At 40.1% G+C, this 22781-nt stretch overlaps 1 protein-coding gene across 5 annotated transcripts in view; it reads left to right on the top strand.

The window, feature by feature from the left end:
* The first annotated feature begins 2240 nt into the window (after window positions 1-2240).
* The window catches only part of LOC115203234 (transcription factor SOX-6), a 193700-nt gene continuing 173159 nt past the window's right edge, over window positions 2241-22781 (top strand). Inside the window, exons 1-3 of one of the 5 annotated variants that reach the window (XM_029767734.1) lie at window positions 4084-4496; window positions 5326-5514; window positions 7186-7294. The gene's annotated coding sequence lies outside the window, so the exon portion shown is untranslated. Of the gene's footprint in view, window positions 2269-4082; window positions 4497-4555; window positions 5515-7185; window positions 7295-22781 lie in introns of those variants that run through there. The other 4 variants (XM_029767735.1, XM_029767739.1, XM_029767732.1 and 1 more) reach the window with 4 other exon arrangements.

Below are 22781 nucleotides of genomic sequence, written 5' to 3' on the forward strand. Positions count from 1 at the left end.
CGACATGAAGCTAAACTCCGACATGAAGCTGAATTCCGACATGAAGCTAAACTCCGACATGAAGCTAAACTCCGACATGAAGCTAAACTCCGACATGAAGCTAAACTCTGCCATGAAGCTGAACTCCGACATGAAGCTAAACTCCGACATGAAGCTAAACTCTGCCATGAAGCTAAACTCCGACATGAAGCTAAACTCCGACATGAAGCTAAACTCCGACATGAAGCTAAACTCCGACATGAAGCTAAACTCCGACATGAAGCTAAACTCCGACATGAAGAACTCCGACATGAAGCTAAACTCCGACATGAAGCTAAACTCCGACATGAAGCTAAACTCCGACATGAAGAACTCCGACATGAAGCTAAACTCCGACATGAAGCTAAACTCCGACATGAAGCTGCCGTATATGTAACGTGTTGTTGAATGGCTCTGGTGCTAACCCAACAAATCACATGGCAACCCCCTCATATCCTCTGACAGAATTGTGTTCTCTAATTAACCATGCAGAACAGGAGAAGAACACGTGTTAATTTAATGTAACAAAAATGTTGATTTTCATGCACTCTCCTTTTCAAATATTAATAGGCTAGACTTGCATTTCAAGATGCATCAAGTAGCTCAGGATATGCAAATGTGATGTATGCTGCTGCCTTACCCCAACCAGTTGGACTGTCACAATCTCTCTTTATGCAGGCAGTTGCCTGCTTAAGAGCACCGGAACACCAAGAGCCAATAATCTGCACTTCCTTCAGTTGACCACACACACAAAAAAATGATGTATCCATGTAATCAACAGTTAATCAATTATAAATTAATTGATGTATTCAAGAGTTGTAAATTATCAAATTAGTTGCATCTTATTATTGTAGTTATCTCCATAGCCATATCTGGCCACATTTAGAACACTAATTAGCACAGTGAACCAGAAAACATGTTAAGCCACATTCAATGAGACCAGATGAGTCATGGTGTAAGTTTTCATCATGTTACAGTAAGATATTTTGAAGCTTTTTAAGCTGACAAATTGTAACTATTATTTATTTAGTCTATTGAATTGCGTTGTTTTAGTCGCTTGGAGTTTAATTCAAAACGGCATCAACTAATTTGTCTACCTCAAACCATGTCTTGCCTCTCTCTGTGTTACAAATTAACCCTATTTACAGTGTTTCATGAGCGAGGCGCAAGAGGAAACTCCCAAAGTCACCGAAAGGTGGCGTATGAGTCACGTCTAACAAGTACGCTTAACTGCTCTTTGAAAGGCTCTAGTTTACCTTTCTACTGTTAAATAAATGAAACACGAAAATATAAAAGGTTACATGAAATATATGTCTGTAAGAACTTTAGTTAATTAATTAATCATTAAAACACATTGCTCTCAGCAATATGCATCGCACACATACATTTTTCATAATCAAAAATACAATAGGCCTCTTGATTTCAACACAGTGTAGGCCTATGTACAATATGACTACGAATAGTTACACAGCTAAGATAAGATGTTTTAATTGTCTTTAACATTAACCACACTGAAATTCTAACTAATTGAAATAACACATTTGAGTCTTGTACCTCTGAGGGAAATCCAAAATGTGGCAACATCCTTGTTTTTAAAATCATGAGGAACTCTTGCCTGCATCGTCATTAAAGAGCAATGCGTTTCTTCGTTCTCATTTAAGATCCAGTAGAAAATTCACGCAAAGTCTCCTTGGACCATTTTATAATAAAACAAGTGTTCTCCATCATTACTAGGACTTACACTCCTTTGTTTCTGTAGAACTTATCAATATTAAAAATATATGAAATGAAACAATACCTGAGTATTATGCTCCAGGTGTTTTGGGGAGCTTGGTGAGCATTCGTTTTTTCCTTAGCAGATGAACTGGTTTGAAGATGAACTGGTTTGACTTATACATTTCTATTTCAGAACAAAAGGAGAAAACGCACTTATTGTGAGGAAAGGTTTGCAGTGCGTTTGGTTTGCTGAGTTGAACGTAATGCTCCAAATTAATAATAAAAAGATGTGACGTGTGGATATGAGTTTCTCTTGAACAAAAGGAATGTGAAAATGTGAAAATGAAATTCAGAGAAGAGCCAGAGCAGATGCGATGAGATTTGTGAAGGGGCTGTATTCTCTCTCTCTCTCTCTCTCTCTCTCTCTCTCTCTCTCTCTCTAGTTCCCACGTCTTCTCCTCCCCTCCTCTTTTTATCCCTATGTGACTCTTCAGTTAACAAACAGTATTTTCTACTGCTTCCGTCCCTGTCATTGTAAGTACAACACTGTCTTATTTACCTATTGAATGAATGAAACCATTGTCCTGCTATTCTTGAAGGCGAGTGTTAAAGGTTTTGTCGTACTTTCTTTTGTCCACCTATATTACAAACTTTTTCCTTTACATTTTTAATAAGCTATCGCATTGTTCCTTATGTCATATTGTTGTTGAAGGGATTCATTTTAACTGATGATGGTGCGTGATAGTGATTGTTGAATCTGTTGAGTGTAGATGAAGACAGCGCGTAACTCTCAGTGCGCTGCAAGCTTACCTCTTACCTGTAGCCTACATATCGCCCCGCGGTGGACCGTTACTTTTCTTCACTTTAGCCTACCTACCTTTACAGCTGACAAAGGTGTTAAACTATTATTCCTCAGAACAGTTGTCCATCTAATATCGAGCTATATAGCCTACCGTTGAAAAATGTTTGTTCTATATGTCGTTAATTATGTCCGCTAGAGTTTGGTCTATACAGCCCATTGATAAAGGCTATGTATTTTTTTCTTGTCTTTTACGATTTTGAGGATACATAGCAGGCTACTGTAGAACTCTTGAGAAGTGATTTTACTCCTCTAATTTCAATGGAATTGTAGCCTATAATAAATGCCATGCATTCTATTTAAGCCTTTGAAATATTGTATATTGAATGTTCAAAGGGGCGGAAAACATTTGCTTGGTAGGCCTAGTGACCCAAATATTATTTAGATATAAAAAATGGCACTTAATTTTCATTTGACAATGTAGCCTATTATATGTAAAGTAATAAGTAAGTGTTCTGGTGGGCTACCAATATATTTTTGACATTTATGCTTCTCGATTGAAATACTTTTCTGAAACACGTTGACATAGCACTAGTTGTTTTAATCATTAATACCATGTTTTTTTGTTTGCATAAACATTGAAGTCTTTGTCAACCAAAACAAAACTTCAAAGTCTATAATCTATTGTGTGTATTGAAAAGACAATAGCACATCGATCTGTAATGTTATGTGTATGCATCATAGGATGATTTCTTATGAATAGGAAACCATGGGATAATCAATAACTTGCAGTACATTATTGGTTTATTTTATAAAAGTGATATATTGGGTTGTCAATAATTGAGTTATAACTAACACCATAAACCCTGCTGATATTGATATTATTTTATACAGATCAGACGAATAGAAACAGACTGGCTCCCTATTTGAGAGAGATTATCATCTTATATTTGAAATTGTGGCTAATTTTTTGGGGGGAAATACTTTATTAATTGCCTTATGCTTTCCTGTATTAACTTATACTTCGTCTATATAATGCTTAAATTAACAATATAGGCTATAGGCTACAATGTATCAATGTATTCCTACTACATGGCTGTTATCGCCTATGCCAAATATCGTTTGTCATAAAGTGACACTCGAGTTCTTTACACGTCACTTCAAATCAAAGCTTCAGTGGATCTGTTAGTAAGGCCAGCAGTGTTATATTATAGGTACAGTATAGCTAACCCCTAACCGAGTCGTTTTCTGTCTTCAACTCTGAAGAGCGTTTCTGGCATGTGCTGTTGATAAAATTGTTCCATTCATTTAGAGTAAGGCAAAATACAAAAAAGAATTCCTTAAATAGTCCACTTTACAGGTAAATAGGACAATAACTCTTATTGGAGTTTGTTCAAGTGCAAATGATGTTGTCTCGACTTTCAGTTGTGCTGCTGTGTAATAATCGGATAATTTTTGTATTTAATCAAATCAAGAGCAAAATCTCCCTGTCTAATCACTCACTAAACTCTCTCTCCCTCTCGCTCTCTCTCTCTCTCTCTCTTTCGCATCTCTTGTCTGGGCTGGGAGGGGGAGTCCTGCCTCTTTGCCTTCCTCAGATCAATGCCCTGGCCACTCACTTTCTGATGTTGCACGACGGGAAATGCTTTGAATACTTGCGACATGGCCGCTCGCATTGATTGCCAAGATTGACAGCTCTGCATCGTCTTTTCTTGTTTCGGAGAGAGAGGGAGATAAAGAGGATAGATAACAACAAAAGCTCCTTGCAGTTTTGACAATTAAACTTCATAGAAAGAACGGGATCCCCTCATATAGCCAGTGGGAACCACAGCAGACTTTAGTTGTCTTTCCGTTTCTCTACAGATAGTAATCGTTATGTTTTAACGTAATATAACGCGAAACACACGACTCGGGATACGATACCGTCAGGACCTGCATCTCTCTTTTCTCGACTGATCTCAAGGTAAAAACGTGCTTAGTTTTAACATGTTGTATCGTGTTTTCATGTAAACTGCGTTATTTAGCCTGTTTTTGTTGGTACGTAACCGAGTTCTCCTCATTCGGTGTCAATAGGGGTGTTAAAACTGTTTTGTCTCTCGTTTTTCTGTAAGGGGAATATGATAACATTATTATTTATTGCTTCTCAATCGCGAGATTCGTGGTAAACGCAATAACGAAAGCAGAGTACATGAAAAGACAAGCGCAAGCGTTCTCTGGAAAGGTTTGGATAGCTACTGTAACAATGATGCCCTGTTTTATTTACCTACACACGATACTTGTGTAACTTATAAGTTACATTCAATCGTGCGTCTCGAGGTATTGATATCAACAGCTCTATATTTCACTTGGATGAGCAGTTAGTTACTGATTTAAGCAACATACAGCGACAGTAGACTGTATGAATTGCGCGCAACCCTTTTTATTTCATTGTTGGTTACGCATCCGCAAAGTCTTGTCGCGAAATTCAACTCTTAAAAATAATCTTCAAGTTATATGTGTTTTGTTATGGTGTTGCTAACTTCCTCCTGTGGGACTGGGAGGCAATTGCACTTTTGTCCACAGAGCGGTACTATTCATTGACAATGACGTGCGCATTGCTCTAGGTCCCCTTCCATACCCTTCCTTTCTCCCTGATCTTTCTGGATGCGAGATTTACAAGTTTCTTCGAACTTGAGCATATGGTTTATTTACTTGTCTTTCTTCCAAACTCTAAGTAGTCTATATTCATCGTTCGACCTGAATTATAATTCAGTGTAAAACATTTATATTCGTAATTGTTTCCTATGTTGTAGGAGGTTGGGAATTCACTCTGCCTTAACTTTAGCTGGAGGTCAGGCAAATTGACCTTAAAAGAATGCATAAACCATAAATGAAATCCAACTACTCCTCGAAAGGCTATCCCATTTAGAGACGATATACCTGGACAAGGCTTCCCCTACAAGCCTACAAAGCGCTGCTCTCGGACGGTTTTAGGGACTAACGTAAGTTATCTGGTGTAATTATTTTTGTCTCTTTTGCACTCTTGTCTATCCCTTTCATGGACAGGTGTGAATCTGGCTATAGATACATTGCAGATAATTGGATGCACAGGTTTAATTGTATGCTAAATATTCTAAATAATGACATTTTATTTGTTTCTAAGTGTGTTATAGATTGGATATAGTTTTTTGTTTCTAAGTGTTATAGATTGGATATAGTTTCCCTCGTTTTTTTTTTAACAATAACTTTTAACGCATATTAGGCTATAATCAGATATTTTGCTATTTTAATATCACATATGGCTTTTGAAGGTACTTAAGATTTTGACAAAAACACGATTGTATACCAAGGTAGTGGGAGGACAAATGCAACGCAGTTCGTGTGAACTTGTCTGTTGTGTGAAGATAGCCCATCATTTACAAGGTGTTTCCCAAAATGAGACACTCGCAGTCTCAGATAAAGCTTTTTTTTAATTTATGCACAAGCAGTGATAACAATTGAATAGAAACAGAGAAAGCAGACAATGGATAGCTTAGTTCTTAAAGTATGAGAGGAGGAATACAGAGGATATCTCTGTCACTGCAAATCTGGACTCTATAGCCTAATGTAGCCTAGACCTATCGCTACCGGGGAATATTCCTATGCTCCTTGTTTTTCTTAACATTTGAAATAAATACAATAGGATTGCTGTGCCCACCCAGTAGACGGAATCTGAAACCTTCATTAAAGAAAGCTTCACTTTTCTCCTATTTTACTTCCAAATAGTGTCCAGTCTGTCAGAATAACCCGGTGTCTAATAATAAAATCATATTTTAAGTGAGAGGCTGCATGGGTGAAGAACAATCGTCCGGCTTGTTCCTCTGTTCGGGTGAAGTTGATCTCGTAATGGTATTTTCTTTTGAACAGTTGCTGTTAGTTGAGAGTGCAAGTTCCCTCATAAGGTAAGGTGGCACCGGAGCCCAATGGAAGTCTAAATGGCACATTTATAATTAGACTGCCGATTCAGCACATTGTCCTGATTGCTATACAGGGACATTCGGCACTGTCTGGCTGCTCAATATGAGATAGTTTTTCCTCTGACGGACAGTTTAACACTGCCTGTAACAAATTAGTGAGGAGCAAAGGATTTCTGTTGATGGTTCACTGCACGGTTGTTTCAACTCATATTTTATCAGGGAAATAAAAAATGACTCCGCGATTGCCAGGTCCCTTTTCTCTCCGTTTCTGCACATCTTTGTTTATTTTTTACGCACTCTAAATACTCTAAAAGAAACGTAGGCTACAGTCACCCCACACTGCAATAAAATGGATGAACATTACAATATAATATGAATAATATGGTAGATGTAATCGATTTTTATAATTGAAACGTACCAACGTTTTTATACACATGCATTGACTACAGATAATATTTTTAATTGACCTCTTGCTCTATGTGTTGCGCATTGATTGTCAAGTACTCAATGCTGTTATTGAAATTAAAGGTTATATTGATTAGGTCTATATTATCCAGAATGTTGGATTATTTGTTTCACTTTTAATACGATGATGAAGGTTGATTTAAATGTTTTATTAACCATTTTGGTGCATATTTTGCATTTTGATTAAGATTTATGGTTGTACATCTCACCTATTGTAACATTTCATGTATTTCCTACTGTTTGATTTTTCAGGACTGTCTGCACGTGGACTTCAGAGGAACTTGTGGTTTTGCGAGAGAGAAAAACATTTCCGAACTGGATCCGGCATAAAGATATCGACTCCCTGACGCATATGGTGCCAGTAAGTTCAGAGATTTCGAAGTGCATTTTGACATACCGAAACCGCATGCTTCACAGCCTGTGCTCGGCGCTCTTTCACGGTGGCTCTCTTGTTTAAATAGATCCCCATTCAATCCCAGATCAATAGAGTTGCATGTTGCGAGACGAACTTGGGAATTGGAAACTCATTTTCTGTCATTAAACGACCGCGAATGATGAGCAAAACAATAACAATATTTTTTATTATTAGAACAAATGTTATCCTATTTAGTAGCCTAATACTGTTACATACGTTAAATGTATTGCTTTTGATTAGACAGTGCAGAAATATTGTCATTATTGACAGCGCAATCTAGACCTGCAATGTGAGTTTATAATACACTTGACCACAATAGTTATCATATTTTGAAAAATATGTGTGAGCACAAAGCATATGCAATGCTTGATTTTAGTTAGTGAGTCTATGGAAATTATGTGGTTTTAGATCTCAGTAAGACAGCATGCAGAAGGGGATGTTATTTATTCCATACCAGGCTATTGCTAGTTTAAAGAGTATGTTGTATATATATTTTGTCAATTATTTTGTGCTTTGTATATCATGCACAGCAATTAGCTTCATGAAGCTGGGTAAATAGGTGTAGTGTCAGTAGCCTACCATGTGTGTTTAATTGAATGTTGATGTGCTCTCTAAGGAGGCAGGGTGTAGACCGGTGTAGGGTCAGTAGCCTACCATGTGTGTTTAATTGAATGTTGATGTGCTCTCTAAGGAGGCAGGGTGTAGACCGGTGTAGGGTCAGTAGCCTACCATGTGTGTTTAATTGAATGTTGATGTGCTCTCTAAGGAGGCAGGGTGTAGACCGGTGTAGGGTCAGGAGCCTACCATGTGTGTTTAATTGAATGTTGATGTACTCTCTAAGGAGGCAGGGTGTAGACCGGTGTAGGGTCAGGAGCCTACCATGTGTGTTTAATTGAATGTTGATGTACTCTCTAAGGAGGCAGGGTGTAGACCGGTGTAGGGTCAGTAGCCTACCGTGTGTGTTTAATTGAATGTTGATGTACTCTCTAAGGAGGCAGGGTGTAGACCGGTGTAGGGTCAGGAGCCTACCGTGTGTGTTTAATTGAATGTTGATGTACTCTCTAAGGAGGCAGGGTGTAGACCGGTGTAGGGTCAGTAGCCTACCGTGTGTGTTTAATTGAATGTTGATGTACTCTCTAAGGAGGCAGGGTGTAGACCGGTGTAGGGTCAGTAGCCTACCATGTGTGTTTAATTGAATGTTGATGTGCTCTCTAAGGAGGCAGGGTGTAGACCGGTGTAGGGTCAGTAGCCTACCATGTGTGTTTAATTGAATGTTGATGTACTCTCTAAGGAGGCAGGGTGTAGACCGGTGTAGGGTCAGTAGCCTACCATGTGTGTTTAATTGAATGTTGATGTGCTCTCTAAGGAGGCAGGGTGTAGACCGGTGTAGGGTCAGTAGCCTACCATGTGTGTTTAATTGAATGTTGATGTACTCTCTAAGGAGGCAGGGTGTAGACCGGTGTAGGGTCAGGAGCCTACCATGTGTGTTTAATTGAATGTTGATGTACTCTCTAAGGAGGCAGGGTGTAGACCGGTGTAGGGTCAGGAGCCTACCATGTGTGTTTAATTGAATGTTGATGTACTCTCTAAGGAGGCAGGGTGAAGACCAGGCATTACAGTCCTCCGTCAATTTAAAACTGGAGCATTAAATTAACTTTGAATGGTTCCCTTTCAATTACATGATGTGAGCTGGTCCTTGGACTGTTGTCTCAAAGGGGTATCTTATCTACTGTGGAATACATTACTACTCTTATCACATAATGCTTTAGTTCATCACTCTATTTACTATGTGTGTGTGTGTGTGTTTATTTATGTGTGTAATCTATATATGTGTGTGTCTCTCTCTCTGTGTGTGTGTGTGTGTGCACACATGTATGCATGTACCGTACGTACAGAATGTTGAATGTATGTAGGCCTATGTATGTGTACACAGTATTTGACATTGATGACTAATGGGTTTGGTCATTTGAAAATATTTTAGAATGATTTGAAAACATTTACACATGTCTTTCTTGTATGTTTTTGGTATGTGCATTTTGCATCAATGGTTACTTTTATTAAGTCTGATCTGTTAACTGCTACATCAGTGCCACTCCATAATAGCCTCAGAGACAATTATTATAGGACACAATGGATATGAATGGGATATATCTGTGTTTCAGTAGTTTGAAATATTAATTGACAATGAAGACTGAAATAAGAAAATAAGAATAAGAAACATGTATTGAAAGTGTACTGTTGTTCTGTCTGTGGATTATTTTAGCCCTTGCAGTAAAGGCTTCATCTGGTTTCATTAGTGATTATGCTTAAGACAGAGTTCTGCATCCTAGAACCATGAGGTAAAGTTAATGGAATTGGTTTAATTGTATGGCCTTTGTTTATCCATAGCTAATTCCCTTGCCAAACTGAATTCTTTGCCCTCAAGATGATATTATGACCTGCATATTGCTATTGCTCTAATAGCATGAGAAATAACAACATTCCAAGATCAATAACATTTGATGTAACAACTTGCCTTTATAAATAGCCTACATTATGTAGTACTTAACAGCAACTTTATGAATTTGATAAGTTGAGCTATATTAGATATTTAAGTTGGGCCAAATGATTATGGGTTAATGAGGTAAAATGATACGAGTGAATTTGCGCGTGTGTGTGTGTGTGTGTACGGTGCACGTCTGTTCCTTCTTGTTGTACCCCAGACACTGTGCTGTGCTTGGCTTGTGATAGTCTGTCTGGGGGGTCATCCATGACAGATGCAATCTTCACTTAAGTCTCTCCTTTTTGAACTTTTTGTTTTTCCAATTGAGATTTTGAATCAGTCAGTGCGATAGTAATAGTTGCCGCAGTTACAGTATGAATAATGAGAGAGATGTTGCTCCTTGGATGCAGGCTGGCAGGGAAAGAGCACAGGGGCTAGTTGAGTTGAGGCTTGCTCAGGTACTAGTCCTCCTCTCCTCTCCTCTCCTCTCCTCTCCTCTCCTCTCCTCTCCTCTCCTCTCCTCTCCTCTCCTCTCCTCTCCTCTCCTCTCCTCTCCTCTCCTCTCCTCTCCATGTCTGAGGGGAGTGGAGTGGCAGCCGAGGCCTAATGATAAACAAGATGAGAGAAGCAGGTAAACAACAGCAGGCCTGGTAAAGGTAGGGCGTGTGGCAGCAGAAGGGAGAGGATTTCTGGGGATAATAAATGTGGCAGCGCATGTTGTGACATCTGTCTTTATAAGTGTTAGCTAATTTGCAGCAGAATATTTCAACAATGATCAAAACCGATGGCAACATGTTCGTTACAGGAGTCTTTCTTTTGTAGTCCTCTGATTTTTCTGCTTCAAGTTCTCAACGTGCGTTATTGAAGTGTTGTGGCACCTTCAGATCTGGCACCATTATGATCTTCTTGTATGACACAATTCAAAAAATACTAATGCACAATGATTTTAATTCTCATTATACAAACAAACTGTGAATGCAGTTTTAATAAATGAAGTGAAGACTTGCAATGTAAATGAAACTAAAATGACTTTCAAAGAATCCTCCCATCTTTTTATGCCCTTTCTGGCTTGAGCTGAACACATCTCAAGGACCTTTTCATTTCCAACGTTGACAGTCTGGAGAGGGTCCAGGCTCCATCTCTGAATGTAATGGTTTTGTTCCCAGAGAAAATGTACTCCTCTCAGTACAAACCATTCTCACCACTCATGGGTGATGGGTGAGTCTTGAAATATTGATGAAATCAATGGTTCCAGTGAGACATCAGCATCAAACAATGGGGGCATCCAGAGGCTAGCTATCTAACTGTACAGACACAGATGATTTTCAAGTCTTGAAGATGGATACTGTAGATTAATGATTAGACACATGGTCTTGGTGAGATGCGTAAGTCCTCATACATAGTTATCATCATTCTTAAGATTTTTTTCCCGAATTTTAAGTGAAAATTAGCTAGGCTACAGTATACTTATCTGGGGTTTAACTACACTCCCAAATTGCAGTCTTGCTTTAGATTAGAATAAGGATTCTGAATGTACTGCACATCGGGACATGTCACTGCAGTTGTTTGTATTTTAGCTGCAGTCCAAGCTAAATAGTTTGTTTCTTTATAAAGGCTTTCACTGTTTTCTTAGTAACCTTGGGTCCAGATGACTTCTGCTGTGAGATTACATGAACTACATGCAATTACATTAAATTAAATAGGTTGAGTGCATCCTTTTCTTCAAACTGAAAACCATCAGCACCTGTATCCCATTACATGTTGAAGACCAAGGTACAGTACCACAGAGAGATAGAGATTTCCCTATAGATCCAACCAGACCTCTAGTATCACATTAGCTATAAGTGTTTGGTAGGGAACTGGGTTTGAACATTCTGATTTAAAAATGAGCATTAGTATTTTACACGGGTATAAATAAAGCTAAACCAATGTACATTTTGAGCAATTGTATCACTTCACATGGACAATATCATTTCATAACTCACCAAAGGGGTACAATTTGAACTGTTTCATTCACTCACCCACTGAATATGTTTCACGTTTGGACTGCAAAATAATTGGACAATTTCTTTTAATCCAAAGCATATTTGTGCATAATTAAGATAGACTTCAAAATGGAACAGCCTCTCTTTTTAAAAATCACACATTAATATGTAGAATGAATTGGAGGGGCCTTGGTGGCCGTGTGTTTTTGACACAGGGCTGTTTCTGTAGGGGACGGTAATCAGTAGCACTGTCAGCTGGAGGAATTAGTACAGCTCATTGTTTCTATGAGTCACATGAAGATTTGCACAGTCCATGTGTGAAGACGGCTGGCTCTATTTCCATATCGAAGAGGCCCACAGTGCTGCCTGTAATTAAAATGCAGTGGTTTTGGAGCCCTTGCTCGGCACGCAGTTAGCACAGTACACTGAAGCAGCTGAGTGTTGTCGTCTTTCCCGAGCAGTGTGCAAGCGGTCGACTCCTGCATGCTTCTCTCAATACACCTATCATTTTGTACAAATGTGAATGTCAGTCCACGCTCCTGTTGTGGAGAGTTTAGTTTTCTTTATCTAGCCTCTCAGTGTGGCTGCCTGTTTTATTTTAGCCCTCAGAATAGACATGATTTAGTGTACGTTATTGTCATGTCAACCGTTGACATTGCCAGTGACATTTCATATTCTATATGCACTGTATTCATTGGCAGTATTTATTCATAACCTTTATTGTGGAAAGGCCATGAAACCCCACTCTTGAGTTCCATGATTTACATGACTTGTTATTAGTTAGTGACCTTGTTGCAGATTTCTCCAAACGGGGCCGGGGTCAACAGTTCCTTGTTGGTTTGTTCGACAGTGTACTGTGGTCCCTGTCCTTCCTGAATTGGAGAAGATCTGAGGTTGGGTCTTGTGAGAGAACGAGGGAAGAGAGATTACTGCGATGTGGGCCTCTATGCTGCTCGAACACAAAGGCCTCAGAACAACCCTTTCCTTGTGATCCCCCCATTGTGTTTGGATCAGGCCTTCCCTTGGGCTGGCCGCTGCCAAGGACTTAGCACAAAAGGACACTATGGAAATATCAAACTGGAAACCAACATGGGCAGCTCTCTGGGTGAGAGTGAGGTACCAGGAAGAAAACTTTGTTTACCCGTCACCCTGTTCTAATTAGAATGTATCACATTCAGGATGCATTTTGTCCATTGATATTAGCATTTACAAGGAGGATTGGTGACACTAGTAATTAGGAAAACCCGACTGGATAAACTTACTGGGAATGATGTAAGCCCCATGAATAGTCTTACTTGGAAATGTGAAATAGGAAATTCCCTTTCCTCTTGAAATATTTTATGCATAGGTTCGTAATGAGCTGAAATTGAAATGAAATGAGCCTTTACTACTTAAAGGGATACTTCAGGATTTTGGCATTTTTATGTCTCTGTGTCCAGTATGAAGGAAGTTAGAGGTAGCATGCTAGCTGACACCCATAGACTTCTAGTCATTGCACTAACACTAGTTAGCATTGGCTCAACAAACTACCTCTAACTTCCCTCATACTGGACAGAGACATAAAAAAGGTGTCCACAAGTTAATCTGACTCTGGGGAAGTAGATAAAGGGCCTCATTGCCAAAATCCCGAAGTATCCCTTTAACATTAGAGCATATACAGTAAGGCAACCATGTTTTATGGAAAACCACACGTGTTGTATTTAATCTTTGATAATTCAGCTTCTTTGGGTCTGAAAAATAATTGATCTTCTTCTTGCATCTGCCTGTGGGTATTCCACAGTGAAGCTGGGGTTAGCATGGTACTCTTCTGTTTTCGCAGGTCCCTGTTCACTGCAAATGCACAGAGGTTAGACATTAGCCAGTTCCTGGAGGCTGACAGCTAGCCTGATATCTGCCAGCTCCATCAGATATGAGATGTAAAATATGCTCCACGATTGTGTCTGTGCTGCGCTGCTCCCTGCTCTCTGCTCCGGAGTAAAGCATGCTGGGAGCAGTTTAGTTGACACATGACGCTCAGCACCACTGATGCTGTACAATACTGGGGCTCTATTTGTTTTTAGGGGTCTCCACTGCCATCCACATCTTTATACATTGCAAAACTGTCACCAAATGATAGATCACAAAGTTTACTGTGCAGAGTAATGACACGAGGTCACTAATTGATCAGATATGATTTGGCACCTTGATTTACAAGGCAACACCCGAGCTTTGACTTCACCACACAGCAGCTTGATGGGGAAGACTGTGTGGAGTATCAGCCCATATTAAACAGCTTGCCCCTCCACGTGTCACTGAAGAATTACGTAAATGCAAAATAAAGTCCTTGGGCCTCATTTATCAATCATGCATAGGCACAAATCTGTGCCTAAACCATGCGTAGGATCATTTCCACGTAAAGTGTGGGATTTATCAATAGGAACTTTTGATTGAGAGTGTGTGTAAATGTAGAAACCGTCATGATCATGCGTATGCACAGCGCATAGTGGTGGAATAAGGGAACTGCTTACCAAGCGTAGAATGGGAGAAATATATGTTGAACATTTTTTAAATTGTGAGAGTAATTTTTATTTTTTTGGATTTAATTGTATTTCCATTGTGAATTCCTCAATCAGCCAGACTAACCGGTGTCTGTATGTACTTTTATAGCCTCGCTACTGTATATAGCCTGTCTTTTTACTGTTGTTTTATTTCTTTACCTACCTATTGTTCACCTAACACCTTTTTTGCACTATTGGTTAGAGCCTGTAAGTAAGCATTTCACTGTAAGGTCTACACCTGTTGTATTCAGCGCACGTGACAAATAAACTTTGATTTGATTTGCAACATATCTTGACAGGCTATATATCATTTGAACACATCAGTCCATGTGTTACGCTAATAATCCATATAAAGTACAATCATTTGTTAAATTAGAGGCACGTGTGAAAGTAAAACCATTGTTGAAATACTATTAAAGACTGAAATAATGGGAAATAAAATTAGAGATGGCTGATCTTGCTCTGTTGGAAGATTCAGTACACTCTTCATTTTCCCTAGAGCATGTTTTTAGAGACAGGTAGGACTGTTCTGCAGAAAGTATAGATATCTTTTCCAAAAACCAATCTCTAGGATCTTTGCAAGGATTTAAGGCCTACTTTAGAAAGGCAAACGCATACCATTCCAGTGCACATCAAAGTGCTATCAACCCTCTGGTTTTTAGCAATGGGCACCTTTCAGCGAGAGTTTGACGATCGTCATCTCACATCCCTCGATGAGCCAATGTTTTGGATGCAATCATCAGCAAAACAAACTGTAACATACAATTTCCATACACCATCGCACAACAAGTTGAAGTCAAGAGGGGTTTCTTTGCCATCAATGGGTTCACAAATACGAACGGAGCAATAGACGGCACCCACAACGCCATAAAAACACCATCCCAAAACGAGTTCATCTATGTGAACAGAAAATGTTTCCACTACTAATGTGCAGGTGACAGGTTATGAAATGCGCAAAAAAATGCTGCTGAATGTAGTGGCCAGGCGGAACGCACGACTCGTTCATTCTGCAGAACAGCAGTGTTGGTCTACATGCCTACAGGAACGCACGACTCGTTCATTCTGCAGAACAGCAGTGTTGGTCTACATGCCTACAGGAACGCACGACTCGTTCATTCTGCAGAACAGCAGTGTTGGTCTACATGCCTACAGGAACGCACGACTCGTTCATTCTGCAGAACAGCAGTGTTGGTCTACATGCCTACAGGAACGCACGACTCGTTCATTCTGCAGAACAGCAGTGTTGGTCTACATGCCTACAGGAACGCACGACTCGTTCATTCTGCAGAACAGCAGTGTTGGTCTACATGCCTACAGGAACGCACTGTTGAGGATGGATTGATTTTTAGTGAGTTGCCAACTCATTTGAAGTATATTTGCCATCGCTAAAGCAACTTGAATTTTCCTAATGGTCCTCTCTTTGTAGCTATGTTTTTATTTTTACTAGTCAAGCCACAACTGAGCGAGCCAAATAAAATATTTTGGCACCTCTATTTAAGTCTCTGAAAAAGTATTTTTTAAATTGCGCCTTTGTCTTCAATTGTACGGCCTTATATATTCTCCACATGTTTTACATTTTGAGGATTTTGACCATATATGGTTAATTAGGAGCGTTTCGCAATGCAAATAGCCAAGGTCGTACACGAGCACTGAGGCTGAAAACAATTGGTATTTATCAATGGTTATCTCCGACCGGTGTGCGTATCATGCTTCTAGGATAGTTTGACAAATCACTCTTTTTCTATGGGTACGAACATTCTAAATTCCATTCGTAAGTAGTATTTTAGAATAGTTTCTATGCGATATTAATAAGTCCCCAGAAATCTGAGACATCAGCGCATGCATTATCTCCATTCTCCATCTTTTAGATAATACATTGGAAAAAGCTTACTGAGAATGGTTCGTACAATCGCTCAGGTCTTTTACAGTATCTCTTTTTCTATGGATAGATGCTAACATTTTCCTAGACCCAGAGATCTGGACCTAGTGGCAAGGTCTAGTACTTATTAGTTGCTCACATATGGAATAGGCAATGTGGCTAACAATTTCCTGGGAAATTATTTGGAAAAGCTGGGATGTATTGAGCCAAAGTCAAGATTCCCTACACTTTTTGTGTGGAAACCGGGAATGCATAATACCAAAAATAAATGAAAGTGACAAAGGGGGGGGGGGGGGGGGGGGCTCTTGTGGCTCTTGTGGATGACGTTCTGATGAACCAAAATGTCTGCCCTGGTACAAACCCAGGTCTTTTGTTTCCTTCTTCCATGATTATTTACACCGACTTGGATTTTTTACAGGGCTTTGCCCTCGATGTGCGTCATGAGAAAATGGCTTCAGCAGACTCAACCACAAGCTCTCTCTCTCTCTTTCGCCTTCTCTGAGAAAATTAGAATGTAGTTATTGCATCATATATAATTTACTCATACCTATGTTCAGAAAGAAAGAGGGGGAGAGGGAGCAAGAGAGAGAGAGGCAGATAGAGAAGAGAGGGACAGAGAAAGAGAGGCCCTCGTAGTGTGGAGTGGTGAGGAGACGAGAGACGGAGGCTGAGAGCAGCTTGTCTGAACATTCCTCATTGTGAGGACTCAGCAGATAATGATGTTAGTGTTCGTCTAAGGTAATGTACTCTGTGTCGCCCCAGACCTCTCTGATACTGTGGAAGTGGACTGAACTGAGTGTACTGCTACTGGAGCAGATTGAACTGGAGTTGTTTTGAGGACAATGCTGGTCAACCCTCCTTCAACAGTAGGCTGTATTAAAAACTGTATTTGGCTACTTGAGTGAGTACTCACAGTTTAAACTGAGTGCTAGAAATGTTTTTGTGTTGCTCATCAGTATAGGGAGCTGTGATTGGTTGAGCCCTCTACTGAGTCCATCTCTCTCAGAGCTACAGCTTATCTACTTGGGGCCTCTCTAGAATGGAGAGTTTGTGTCAATACAGTATATAAATAAATATCCTAGAAATGTGTTTCACATGACAAAGTCCTACTGCCTCACCAGTCATTTGGCATAGCAGGGGCAGGAGCTGTCATATTATTCTCTCTCTCTCTCTGTCTCTGCCAGCACATATTAACCACAGCACAGTATAAACACTATGTCGGAAAATATGAACATTTTGCTTCGACCCAAGTGGAAAACAAATCGAAATTGAATTAAAACTCATCCACTCTCTCATTAGTGAGTCAGGGGAAAAAAAACTTTCTTTAGAAACAAAACTATTTTAAGTGGGGGAAAAAACTTTTGCTTTCAGAGCAGTCAGTTTGTTTAGGACATGCTCAAAGAGGCAATTTTTACTCCAAACTACCAATGTAAAAACAGAATGGAGTTGGGCAGTGAAACAGAGTGAAGTGACTAATGTGTCTGTTAGCTTTCACTGCACTTGTCCATACACACAGATATAGTGCTCACTCTGAGGAAAACCCAGACTGCTGGAGGGATGGGGAGGGTGGCTGACGAGAAGGTTGCACAAGGGGAAGGGAAGGCGAGGAGGGGAAACGAGGGGACGGGGTGTCCTGGCTGAGGATTAGTCACACTAGACTGTATGGGCTGCGGAGGGCCACCGCCAGCTTACTGATGTTAAGGACAAACACATGCATGACTTTACTGAGACACAAACTGAAAGTATGACAGGGTTGAACTTATTCAACCCCAGTGGCCGGAGGGTTTCTCCTGTAAATAACCAATCATTTACATCTCTCCTCACAGTGAAAGCAAGTTTATAGTGTTCAATTGAATTGCGGCTACCTAATAAACACCATTATTACACTGGAACAAACCTGCTATCATTAAGCCCTTCTCATATGGAAGCAGGAGTGGTCGCTCTATACCAGTTTAGAGAGAGAGACGGGGAGAGAGTTTTGTGCCTGAATGTGAATAGCGTTGGTGGAACACACAGACACACACACACACCACGCCAGACCCTGGGTTGTGGTTTAATATCACAGTAGAGGAATGCTTTATGTCCTTGGTTAGGGGTGGGGCTGATGGTAAGCAGGGGAGGGATGTTCCTCCTCTTCCTCGGTGAAGCTACATTTATTGGTCACCATCTGCAAGGTGGAGGAGTTTGGGCTGCGGCCAGCCTAGAGTAGAGGCTTCTAATTAAACCATCATCATGATCAACTTGTGGTCAGTGATCGTCCCCAATGCTGGCTCTCCGAGATGAACATGGAATCACTGAGGCTTTCCTTGAAGCCTGTGTTGGACTGAATTAGAAAGAGAGAAACGAAACAGAGGATAAAAGTGCTACAGAGCACTTTTTCTCTTGGCAGGCAGAGAAAGTCCTTCTGCCATATCCACTCAGGTTTAAACAATTACCGACATCATAAGAAACCAGAAGAACCTTAGTCTGGAATAGTCATCGCTTTTGCCTGGCCTAGCTCGGTTTCAGGCATGGCGTAGCCAGCGTCACATGTTGGAGCTCTCAATAATTTAAATGAGTGTAAGAGGGTGTACCTCAAGTCTCTGTATCTATGCAGCCCGAGGAGCTTTCCTTTGAGGTTGACAGCCTTTAATATAGTATTTCATGGTTTGATATGTGAGTGACACAAAGCTGCTCCAAGAGGACGGCAAAATGGTTTATTAGGGCCTAATTAGAGCCCTGTGATTAAAGGGGAAGTGACTGTGATTAGGATAGTTGAGGACTATGTGGAAAATGGATGAATATTCAGAGCGGAGACGAGCAATAACGGCTGTGTGTGTGTGTGTGTGTGGGGGGGGGGGGGGGGGGGGGCTGGCTGGTGCAGAAACCTGACTGCCTGGCTGGCTGACTGACTGCTGTGTAACCACATGCTATGATATCATCTTTACGGCAGAGCTCATCTGGGGGCTTTTCAGCTTTAGCTATTGGGCAGAAAATGCATGCACAGATATGTGGTGCCCTGGTAATGGTAACCTTCCAGGTTCTGGTTCCTACTGCCTGGCTCTCTTTTGGAAAGTATATAAAAGGAGCGCTAACTTTCCCTACGTGGAAGAATCCGTAAAGCTGATGTAGTGCTCTTACAGGCCTTGTGGAAGAATCCGTAAAGCTGATGTAGTGCTCTTACAGGCCTTGTGCGTTGCCCTGTGATTACAAAAAAAGGAAAGGAGGTACTAGGTTTGAAGCTTGTTTTGGTATGCTATCAGCCCGGCATGCAGGAGTAATGCAGTGGACTTTCACAGCCAATTGAACATGAAACCGTCAGGAATGTGCAGCAAAGCCAGGTCTGCTCCGAGCTGCTAGGGGAACTAGCTAAGAATCACACATTCTTGTGAACTTCAAAGTATGCACTGTTTAAGCAAAGAGATAAGTGGCCTTATTATTAGCAGTTTTATTCAATGGGGAGATTAGTATTGGTTTCTCTTTTCTTTTCAACCTGCATACTTCGAACACTTTCAGATGTGATAACGGCAATTTATAAATTATTTCTGGGAGTGCTCTGAGGCTATCATATGGACAGCAAAACCTTGCGATTTTACAATTTCACAACTGACTTCATCCTTAAAATGACGGTTGGCTAACCTGCCTATTACTCTCTTTGATTTCAACATTACATGCTTTTGCGCTCTGAGAGGTATTCATAATAAGCTTACACTTCTCTGACTTTATTGCTAACGGCTCCTTATCTCCCAGCTATTCAAGAAAGAGAAGTCATTTTTCCAATTTCCAACATTTTACTGTTAGGTCACAGCCTGCTCAAACCACCTTGAGGGGATTGTTGTGGCAAACAACACACACACACACACACACACACACACACACACACACACACACACACACACACACACACACACACACACACACACACACACACACACACAAAGGCACACACTCACACACAAAGGCACACACTCACACACAAAGGCACACACTCACACACATTCATGCACACGTGCTCCCAGGAAAAATATATAAATCTTAAATAAATATGGAATGTTACAGATGTGGAATTCCCTTAGCCTAAACAGATACTGCCCTAGGTGCATACTTGCCAACTGGGAGCTTTCAGAAGTCACATCATGTCCACATTATTTATATGTCAGGGCTATTATATGTTTTATCTGGAGAACTAATGTTTATTCTTCATTTTCCTCTGATGAGATGGAATCAACAGTATGATGAGATGGAATCAACAGTATGATCAGATGGAATCAACAGTATGATCAGATGGAATCAACAGTATGATGAGATGGAATCAACAGTATGATCAGATGGAATCAACAGTATGATGAGATGGAATCAACAGTATGATGAGATGGAATCAACAGTATGATGAGATGGAATCAACAGTATGATGAGATGGAATCAACAGTATGATCAGATGGAATCAACAGTATGATCAGATGGAATCAACAGTATGATGAGATGGAATCAACAGTATGATCAGATGGAATCAACAGTATGATCAGATGGAATCAACAGTATGATGAGATGGAATCAACAGTATGATGAGATATAATCAACAGTATGATGAGATGGAATCAACAGTATGATCAGATGGAATCAACAGTATGATCAGATGGAATCAACAGTATGATGAGATGGGATCAACAGTATGATGAGATGGAATCAACAGTATGATGAGATGGAATCAACAGTATGATGAGATGGAATCAACAGTATGATGAGATGGAATCAACAGTATGATCAGATGGAATCAACAGTATGATCAGATGGGATCAACAGTATGATCAGATGGAATCAACAGTATGATGAGATGGAATCAACAGTATGATCAGATGGGATCAACAGTATGATCAGATGGGATCAACAGTATGATCAGATGGAATCAACAGTATGATGAGATGGAATCAACAGTATGATGAGATGGAATCAACAGTATGATGAGATGGAATCAACAGTATGATCAGATGAAATCAACAGTATGATCAGATGGAATCAACAGTATGATGAGATGGAATCAACAGTATGATGAGATGGAATCAACAGTATGATCAGATGGAATCAACAGTATGATGAGATGGAATCAACAGTATGATGAGATGGAATCAACAGTATGATCAGATGGAATCAACAGTATGATGAGATGGAATCAACAGTATGATGAGATGGAATCAACAGTATGATGAGATGGAATCAACAGTATGATGAGATGGAATCAACAGTATGATGAGATGGAATCAACAGTATGATGAGATGGAATCAACAGTATGATGAGATAGAATCAACAGTATGATCAGATGGAATCAACAGCATGATGAGATGGAATCAACAGTATGATCAGATGGGATCAACAGTATGATGAGAGTGTGTTGCTCTTATTATAACTCTGGGTATAGTCTTGCTAATGGATCAGTGTTTACTTTACATCCACAGAAAATATATCCCCAAAAGTTTTTTTCTTGCATCACGTCGATCATGTTCCCCACACTGAAAAGCACAATTTTGCATGTCCAGGCGTTCACTTACATTTTTTTTACATCTCTGTTTCCTCTGAATGTACTCCTCAAAGCACGCTCCGCTTGGAAATGTCTATTCATATAAAATGTAAGATATATTTTTTTACAAATAGTGAGCGGCGAACAGTAGTGGTCACAGAGGTCTCTTTATATTTAGTTTGGAGCATTGTCAGTTTTCCTAGGATGAAAGTAATGGGAACCATGTGTTTGGCCGGCTAAAGAAAATTAGCGACCTTTCATGTGACCCACCTGTCGTGCTTTCAGCACCTTTAATGCTAACCTCATGTTACTATCATAAGGAGAGCCAATCTGTGTCAGGCACTGGGGACATGAGGAGAGCCTCCTCACACAGGGCCCCTGGTAACAGCTCCTGATACACTCTACTAACCCACCAGCACAGCAGGCCTACTGCCTAACCTAGCACAGAGACTGTGTCTACACTTGAAACTTACAGTTGAAGTTGGAAGTTTAAAAAAACTTAGGTTGGAGTCATTAAAACTAGTTTTTAAACCACTCCACAAATTTCTTGTTAATAAACTATAGTTTTGGCAAGTCATTTAGGACATCTACGATGTGCATGACACAAGTAATTTTTACAACAATTGTTTACAGACAGATTATTTCACTTATAATTCACTGTATCACAATTCCAGTGGGTCAGAAGTTTACATACACTAAGTTGACTGTGCCTTTAAACAGCTTGGAAAATTCCAGAAAATGATGTCATGGCTTTAGAAGTTTCTGATAGGATAATTGACATCATTTCAGTCAATTGGAAGTGTACCTGTGGATGTATTTCAAGGCCTACCTTCAAACTCAGTGCCTCTTTGCTTGACATCATGGGAAAATCAAAAGAAATCAGCCAAGACCTCAGAAAATAAATTGTAGACCTCCACAAGTCTGGTTCATCCTTGGGAGCAATTTCCAAACGCCTGAAGGTACCACGTTCATCTGTACAAACAATAGTACGCAACTATAAACACCATGGGACCACGCAGCCGTCATACCGCTCAGGAAGGAGACGCGTTCTGTCT

Source organism: Salmo trutta, chromosome 12, assembly GCF_901001165.1.
Source record: "Salmo trutta chromosome 12, fSalTru1.1, whole genome shotgun sequence".
Classification (NCBI taxonomy): domain Eukaryota; kingdom Metazoa; phylum Chordata; class Actinopteri; order Salmoniformes; family Salmonidae; genus Salmo; species Salmo trutta.